The sequence below is a fragment of the Mustela lutreola genome, chromosome 8 (genome assembly GCF_030435805.1).
Source record: "Mustela lutreola isolate mMusLut2 chromosome 8, mMusLut2.pri, whole genome shotgun sequence".
NCBI classification, from domain to species: Eukaryota; Metazoa; Chordata; class Mammalia; order Carnivora; family Mustelidae; genus Mustela; species Mustela lutreola.
In genome coordinates this window covers 38913523-38921212 of record NC_081297.1, presented here as the reverse complement: position 1 = coordinate 38921212, position 7690 = coordinate 38913523, and positions in this window count along the sequence as shown.

Below are 7690 nucleotides of genomic sequence, written 5' to 3'. Positions count from 1 at the left end.
CAGACCCATAACCAGTAAGGAGATTGAAACAGTCATTAAAAATCTCCAAACAAACAAAAGCCCAGGGCCAGACGGCTTCCCGGGGGAATTCTACCAAACATTTAAAGAAGAACTAATTCCTATTCTCCTAAAACTGTTCCAAAAAATAGAAATGGAAGGAAAACTTCCAAACTCATTTTATGAGGCCAGCATCACCTTGATCCCAAAACCAGACAAGGATCCCACCAAAAAAGAGAGCTATAGACCAATATCCTTGATGAACACAGATGCGAAAATACTCAACAAAATACTAGCCAATAGGATTCAACAGTACATTAAAAAGATTATTCACCACGACCAAGTGGGATTTATTCCGGGGCTGCAAGGTTGGTTCAACATCCGCAAATCAGTCAATGTGATACAACACATCAATAAAAGTAAGAACAAGAACCATATGATACTCTCAATAGATGCTGAAAAAGCATTTGACAAAGTACAACATCCCTTCCTGATCAAAACTCTTCAAAGTGTAGGGATAGAGGGCACATACCTCAATATCATCAAAGCCATCTATGAAAAACCCACCGCAAATATCATTCTCAATGGAGAAAAACTGAAAGCTTTTCCGCTAAGTCAGGAACACGGCAGGGATGTCCATTATCACCACTGCTATTCAACATTGTACTAGAGGTCCTAGCCTCAGCAATCAGACAACAAAAGGAAATTAAAGGCATCCAAATCGGCAAAGAAGAAGTCAAATTATCACTCTTCCCAGATGATATGATACTATATGTGGAAAACCCAAAAGACTCCACTCCAAAACTGCTAGAACTTATACAGGAATTCAGTAAAGTGTCAGGATATAAAATCAATGCACAGAAATCAGTTGCATTTCTCTACACCAACAGCAAGACAGAAGAAATGGAAATTAAGGAATCAATCCCATTTACAATTGCACCCAAAACCATAAGATACCTAGGAATAAACCTAACCAAAGAGACACAGAATCTATACTCAGAAAACTATAAAGTACTCATGAAAGAAATTGAGGAAGACACAAAGAAATGGAAAAATGTTCCATGCTCATGGATTGGAAGAATAAATATTGTGAAAATGTCTATGCTACCTAAAGCAATTTACACATTTAATGCAATTCCTATCAAAGTATCATCCATCTTTTTCAAAGAAATGGAACAAATAATTCTAAAATTTATATGGAACCAGAAAAGACCTCGAATAGCTAAAGGGATATTGAAAAAGAAAGCCAACGTTGGTGGCATCACAATCCCGGACTTCAAGCTCTATTACAAAGCTGTCATCATCAAGACAGCATGGTACTGGCACAAAAAAAGACCCATAGATCAATGGAACAGAATAGAGAGCCCAGAAATAGACTCTCAACTCTATGGTCAACTAATCTTCGACAAAGCAGGAAAGAATGTCCAATGGAAAAAAGACAGCCTTTTCAATAAATGGTGCTGGGAAAATTGGACAGCCACATGCAGAAAAATGAAATTGGACCATTTCCTTACACCACACACGAAAATAGACTCAAAATGGATGAAGGACCTCAATGTGCGAAAGGAATCCATCAAAATCCTTGAGGAGAACACAGGCAGCAACCTCTTCGACCTCAGCCGCAGCAACATCTTCCTAGGAACAACGCAAAAGGCAAGGGAAGCAAGGGCAAAAATGAACTATTGGGATTTCATCAAGATCAAAAGCTTTTGCACAGCAAAGGAAACAGTTCACAAAATCAAAAGACAACTGACAGAATGGGAGAAGATATTTGCAAGCGACATATCAGATAAAGGACTAGTGTCCAGAATCTATAAAGAGCTTAGGAAACTCAACAGCCAAAGAACAAATAATCCAATCAAGAAATGGGCAGAGGACATGAACAGACATTTCTGCAAAGAAGACATCCAGATGGCCAACAGACACATGAAAAGTGCTCCATATCACTCGGCATCAGGGAAATACAAATCAAAACCACAATGCGATATCACCTCACACCAGTCAGAATGGCTAAAATCAACAAGTCAGGAAATGACAGATGCTGGTGAAGATGCGGAGAAAGGGGCACCCTCCTACACTGTTGGTGGGAATGCAAGCTGGTGCAACCTCTCTGGAAAACAGCATGGAGGTTCCTCAAAATGTTGAAAATAGAACTGCCCTATGACCCAGCAATTGCACTATTGGGTATTTACCCTAAAGATACAAACATAGTGATCCAAAGGGGCACGTGTACTCGAATGTTTATAGCAGCAATGTCCACAATAGCCAAACTATGGAAAGAACCTAGATGTCCATCAACAGATGAATGGATCAAGAAGAAGTGGAATATATACACAATGGAATACTATGCAGCCATCAAAAGAAATGAACATGGATGGAACTAGAGAGTATCATGCTTAGCGAAATAAGTCAGGCGGAGAAAGCCAACTATCATATGATCTCCCTGATATGAGGAAGTGGTGTTGCAACATGGGGACTCAAGTGGGTACGAGAAGAATAAATGAAAGAAGATGGGATTGGGAGGGAGACAAACCATAAGTGACTCTTAATCTCACAAAACAAACTGAGGGTTGCTGGGGGGAGGGGGTTTGGGAGAAGGGGGTGGTATTATGGACATTGGGGAGGGTATGTGCTTTGGTGAGTGCTGTGAAGTGTGTAAACCTGGTGATTCACAGACCTGTACCACTGGGGATAAAAATACATGTTTATAAAAAATAAAAAATTATATAAAAAAAAATCTTAAAATAAATAAATAAATTTTCATCAAAAAATTATAGGATCATGATAAGCATTTTGCAGATGAGAAAAGTGAAATTTAGAAAAGTATGTCTCTTCAAATCCCTCATACAATATCTGGCCTAAATAGAAGGATATCACAATTGAGGAAGATAATTGAGATTACTTAAAATGATAAACTTTACTGTATAGGGTTTTTAAAAATTTGCCACAGATTCAGATTCTTTTAAAAGATATATCTATTTTGTGTAAAGAGAACGCACTGAGAAGTAAAAAGAAAGTGATATATCAGTGCTACCAACTAATGGCTATAATATCATCACCTATTTATGAACAATGAAACAGTGTGCAATATTTAAATAAATTTAAATAAATTCCTATTTATTTTATATATTTATAAATTTAAATAAATTCCTATTTATTTATTATTAAAGAAATTCCTCTAACAAACAGTATGTTTTGAAGGTTGCTAGCAGGAAAGTGTTGTACGACATGGAAGTAATCAGAAAATGTGATCTAAAACTCTGCTTTCAAGGGCGCCTGGGTGGCTCAGTGGGTTAAAATTCTGCTTTCAAGAAGCTATAACAGTAAGTACTGAGCATTAGCTATTATATGCTATGGATGAATAACTGAAATCTACATTTGAAACGAATGGTACTCTATATGTTACCTATTTGAATTTTAAAAAGTTAATTTAAAAAACCACTATTTTATAAAACAATATTCCCAACAGGCTCTTTTGCTTTAAAATACTCACTTTGTAATGAGAGTCATTACTTTTGTCTAGCCAATTCTTACAGCACTGTTTATCTCTTCCCTGCTTTATTCCTTCCCAGTATCAATAAAGGCTCACTTGGGTTACCTAGAAGCCATGAGAAAGCTTGTAATAGATCTGGCTGGTTTTCACCAGCAATTTGGCCACCATGTGCACAGGGAAGTCTATTGCAATAAGGCTTTATTGCAATAAGTTGCAAATACATGGATGATTTTGAATTCTCTTTCTTGAGGTCTTGTTTCATGATAATAAATTTAGGGTGGCTTATTGGAATGGATGTTATTAACATATCTTCATAGTTATAAGCACATGGAATTGTAAAATAGATTAATGAATGTGGCATTACTGACAACTGTCCTCATTTTGAAATCAAATTACAGTGTACTAAGATGAGGAAGCAAAGCAGATTTGGGATTATGAGTGAAATAATTTAAAAAAGTCTTAGGGGTATGATCAGACTATTGGGTAATTCAGTAGAAAAATGTCAACTGATTGAGATTCTGTGTTCCCTGATTTCAGAGAGAAGTTAAGATAAATAAGTACACGAGGAGACTAGGAAGCCAAACATAAGTGATAATTTTGTGCCAGGGTGTGTATACATCTGTTTATCTTCTTGCTTTACCACTAAGGTTGCTCCTAGAGGAGAGTTTAAATATGTGTTGGAGCTAATCTCTGTGGATTACACAAGAAACCACATCCTACAGCTCTCCCTGAAACACCCCTTATGATTTCAATGTAATTTGGTTTTTGCATTTTTAGATATAACAAAATACTTTGCAAACGCATCTACTTTATTACCACCACAAGTGAGTCAGCTGACTCCACATTTTAACACAGTGACAGTCACAGAGGAATGGAGGAATGAGTAGAGTTATCAATATATGTGCTTTTAAGAAGTATGACAGGGTAGCAGCTGTTTCCAGGAACCAAAACATGGGTCAGCAGCTGTGCAGGAAAAGTGATGGAATAAATGACTCATTTCAGAGGAGTTCTATAACATATTAGTTCTGTAATGTATCTTCAGCACCCAATTACCTGCTTTGATCTAAAGATAAGGATTTACAGTTAAGGTCCCATTTATGATTTGACTGGTAGGGTCTGAATCATTTTTACTATTGTTTTGACTATTACCTGAAACCTATAGTAGTACTTGGGATATGTGTTGTGTCTTCTGTGAACATGTGCTATTTTTAGATTAGATAATTTCTGTCTCGAACCCCTGTTAATTTGTTTGTTTTTGTTTATTTGATAGTGGTTTCAGTAAATGGATATATCTGAAAAATTGCAAAGCCACTATTAAAATAAGTTATGATTATATAAGCATGGAATTGCACATTCCTCCTTTGAAACTGACAGAGCTTCACCATATCCTTAACAATTTGGGAAAAACATGCTATTATTTTTCTTTATAAAATTTCTCCTGTTAGGCTGTGATGGTTGTCATCAGCAGTAACTCCTCTGAAGGCTTTGTCAAAAGAGTTGAAAAAATTGGAAAGGTGTGAATGAAGCTGTTTGCTGAATATAAAGAAAAGAGCATTGAAGTACAATTCACACTCTTACTTCTCCTTCTATGCTTTCAGATGTTTGACATTTGAAAACTTTGCTTCTAGAAGAGATGCCCCATATAATTCTTACTTTAAGGAGCAAGTTGCTTTTATAATTTTTTTATTATTCTACCATTCAAGTATTTCCATTTAAATTAAATTCAATACAATGGTATTGTAAAAAAAAATCAAAAGTGCAGCCAGTATTCAATTCCTGGGCTAAATAATTTTAGAAAGCTTTGTGTTATTGAACCTACAGGGTTTTTCTGTAGTTTTAGCTCTTTCTTTCTGTGATTTTTCCCATTAGTCACGTAAGTGACTACAATATAACAGACATTGAGGATAAAGAAGGACTGAATAGAACAATCCTTGGCCTCATGAAGTTGAGAATCTAGCAAGGGAGTCAAACAATTCAATCATTCAGAGACAATTTATTGAGTGCCTGGCCTAAGATGAGCACAACAAAACCCCAGCCCAGAGGAATCATTTTAATGGGAGAGATAGATAATAGGTAAGCCAACTTAAAAAAAAATCGTACTGGTTTTTCTTTAATAGAGATGCATATTTGAACTAAATAAGCACATTTTAAAAAGAGCAGTGATTGAGAAGAGGTTTTTTAACTGAGTGGTCCGAAAGGGCCTCCCTGAAAAAGTCTGTTTTGAACAGATTTCTGAATAATATCAGCTAGGAAGCTGCGTAAAAATCTCAGGGATGGGTGATTTTTCCAGTCGAAAAACTGTAAAGGCTCCAAAGTCACAATAGAGCTATAAGTTTCTCTAATAAAATAACTTCTGACAAAGAATGAGAAGAAATAACTAACCCAGGTTTGAAAGAAAAGGGACAGACTTTCTATGGAATTCATATTTAATTAAAGCTCTAAAGGACAAAAATACAATAGAGCAAAATTCTGGTCACGCTGATATACCTAACGCAAGTTCATAAACAAGGTGTAGGTAGCAAAGAGTGTGTGGGAATGTTGGTAAGAACAGTGGGGAAGAGTCATCCCTGAACATGTTCTTAAATGAAGCAATTCTTGTGTTGTTTTAAAGGGTAAATTGGAGTTTGCCTAAGTGATTAGAGAAGGATGCCTCAGCTTATAGAAGTTCAAAGCCATAAAGATGTGATAAACTACTGCAGATATTTTCATGTATATTTGTTGTTGCTTCTAGTAATGGTGATCTAAAAACTCCTACTTAAGACAACTAAAAATCCAGACAAAATATCTTTTAAGGTTAAAAATATCAGGATGATTATAAAAATAAGTGAGGGATTACTGGGCCAAAATATGAAATACAATGAGAGCCTGGAGATATATGCCCTGAAGCCATTTTAGCTATGAGAGCATTTGAAACTGCTAAAACACACTGAGCTGTGTTGTTAATAGACTCTTGATACTAGAGAAACAAAATTCAAAATCCAGCAGCAATCAAATTTGAGGACTTTGGTACAACCCAAATTTAAGTTGAGATCCCCAAAGCACAAGGAGAAGCAGAAATAAGACTATAGCCTACCTTGCCTTCTGTGTAAACTGAGAAAGCCAATCACTGAATTTGGAGTATGATTGTCTTGTAGAGTCTCAGATATAAGAGAAAATCCTGCCAACGGGGACCATACCATTACTATAGCTCTTAATTATCCCTACTCAATAAGAGTTTCAAATATAATGTCTTGAACATAGCAAAATGTAACAAAGCACACAAAGAAAAACCATTAACAAGATTTGATAGACAAAATGGGATTAAGTATGATGTTAAAATGATCAATAAAGATTGTAAAATGGCTTGATTACTCTGCTCAAAGAAATGAGAGGGGAAGCAAATTGAACAAAAAACTGAAACGAAAAATGATATTGTGAAAGGTTTTATAAATTAACCAAATGGATACTCTAGAACTTTAAAGATATGACAGCTAATTTAAGATACCACAGGGGTGCCTGGGTGGCTCACTTAATTAAACCTCCAATTCTTTTTCCTTTTTTTTTAACACCTTAATTTTATTTTATCTCTTTAATTTGGCTCAGGTCATGATGTCAGGGTTGTGAAATAGAGCCCAGAGTTGGGCTCTGTGCTGAGCCTGGAGCCTGCTTAAGATTCTTTTCCCTTCTTTTTCTATCCCTCCCTGCGCTCTCACTTGCTCACTCTCTCTTGCTTGCAAATAAATAGATAGATAGATAATAGACAAAGCAAAATAAAAGCAGATTACGAAAATAAATATAAAGATTTTGAAATGAAAACAAGTTCAAAATAAAATAGAGAAGACCTACACAGCTAAAAGTTCATTCAGAAAATCTACTATTAAAGAAGTCAGTATGACACAATGTTAAGATATCAAAAGATTTGAGCACGTACTTTACAGAAAGGGTAATCCAAATGGCCACTCATATATAAAAACTGTTTATCTTTATTATGAATCTGGAATTAAATTAAATTAAATTAAAAATAAATTAAAACCTAAAATGACATACTATTACACAGTTACCATATTGGACAACAGTATAATTGCCTTGCAAGAATGTGAAAGAATGAAAGTGCCCATAATAAAAATATTTGAGGTAAGTTGGACAATATTTAGAAAACTTAAAAATAAATATAAAAATTTGGTCCATTCCTAGAAATACAACATGGAACTCAATGAATAT